This window comes from Chlorocebus sabaeus, chromosome 29 (genome assembly GCF_047675955.1).
Source record: "Chlorocebus sabaeus isolate Y175 chromosome 29, mChlSab1.0.hap1, whole genome shotgun sequence".
Taxonomy (NCBI): domain Eukaryota; kingdom Metazoa; phylum Chordata; class Mammalia; order Primates; family Cercopithecidae; genus Chlorocebus; species Chlorocebus sabaeus.
The window spans coordinates 17,393,034-17,394,892 of record NC_132932.1 but is presented as its reverse complement, the minus strand read 5'-3'; the positions used below and the strand labels follow the sequence as shown (position 1 = coordinate 17,394,892).

Below are 1,859 nucleotides of genomic sequence, written 5' to 3'. Positions count from 1 at the left end.
ACTAAGCTAGCTAAATAACCTTCTTGAAAGGTTTAAACACACAATCGATATAGAAAATGTTTTCCCTCTAATCTCAACCTTACATAAATGGAACAGGTGAGGGAGAGAAGATAGACAATTTCTTTAGCAGGATATATGGCTAAATCCATCAACATCAACTGGGGAAATATCAAAATTAACCATTTGATAAACCAAAAGATAACAATTTTAGGGTGACAGTAAGTAAAATATTTTTGAAACACTTCAAAAACTTTTAACCATAAACTAGAAGAACCATCTCTTCATTGTTTTTTTTTTTTTTTTTTTTTTTTGAGACGGAGTCTTGCTTTGTCGCCCAGGCTGGAGTGCAGTGGCCGGATCTCAGCTCACTGCAAGCTCCGCCTCCCGGGTTTACGCCATTCTCCTGCCTCAGCCTCCCGAGTAGCTGGGACTACAGGCGCCCGCCACCTCGCCCGGCTAGTTTTTTGTATTTTTTGGTAGAGACGGGGTTTCACCGAGTTAGCCAGGATGGTCTCGATCTCCTGACCTCGTGATCCGCCCGTCTCGGCCTCCCAAAGTGCTGGGATTACAGGCTTGAGCCACCGCGCCCGGCCCATCTCTTCATTGTAAGAAAGAAAGGACTAACAGAAAGTAAGACGTTTAAACTAAACTGATGTTCAATCCTCTTAGAACAAAATGAAAAATAATGGTTAATTAGCTAAGCTTTGTGCTCTAATCAAACTAATTACAGTGATTTTAAATGGCAATAGCCCATGTGACTGGGCAGTTTGACAGTTCAGAATACTTTTGCAATAATTTTTTAACACAAAGACACTAAAATGATCCAGTCATGCAATGTTCATTTTATGCATTCTGCATCTCTTTGCCAATCTTGTAGCTAAGGATCTTGTTCCAATCAATCTTAGTGCGTGTAATTGGCAATTGTCGATGTAAGGCTTTGACAGTAGTGTCCGACATTGTCTGATAATTCTCACTGATGGCAGTCTGGTACTCATTTTCTGCAGCTTCTACAATCTTTGTAAATTCTTTTGCTGTTTGCACTTCATTAGACACTGTTAGGGAATCTTGTTTATGACGCACTAGGTGAACATTACCGTCTTCATAATAATGAACCTGAATTTTCAAGATGCCAACCACTTGAGTGGTTGGAGGAGTGATTGTAAACCTCCATTCTGACCTCCAGCGACCATTCCAAAAGTTTTTTGCTGGGAACTGATGGCTTTCCATGCATGCAGTAGTGGTTTGCTGTCCATCTATTTTTTGCCATACACAATGCAGGCTCCACTCGGGTAATGTTATTTTACGTAAGCTCGCAGAGCAGTTTCTACTGAAGTTCTCCATGATTCAATTGCATTTTCTACTTCACAGGGTCTTGGATCAGTTGCCTCCTTTCTTAAGTGATCAAATTTAAAACAGATTCTGTTCTTTGGATCCAAAAACTTTCCATTTCCCGAGTCGCCATGTTTTGTTATCAATATCTGATCTTCATAACCTTCCATTTTTACACAAGTAAACTGCTCCGAGTTATACTGTGCACGGGCTGCTTTTTCCCTTCTTTCATCAGATAACTGCTCCTCCAGACCCGCCATCTTCCTTCTAGCGACAAACTCGGCGGGGGCGGGGGCGGGGGCGGGGGCGGGGGCAGGGGCAGTGGCCACCTGACTTACCACTTTCGGTGCGGTGCTCCGTGCCGCGCACCACCCCCGGAGCTTTATTATTACTCAAATCAGCCTCCTCAAAAATTGGAGGCTGAGGTTTTTTCAAGGACAGTTTGGGGGAAGGGCGGGTGGCTAGGCAATGGGTGCTTGCTGCCGATTGGCTCCGGGTGCAATCATAGGGGTGTGGAAAACCGTCTTCGT

At 43.7% G+C, this 1,859-nt stretch overlaps 1 pseudogene; it reads right to left on the bottom strand.

The window, feature by feature from the left end:
• Positions 1–337: 337 nt before the first annotated feature.
• Positions 338–1,528, bottom strand: LOC103231144 (F-actin-capping protein subunit alpha-2-like; annotated as a pseudogene).
• Between the last annotated feature and the right edge of the window lie 331 nt (positions 1,529–1,859).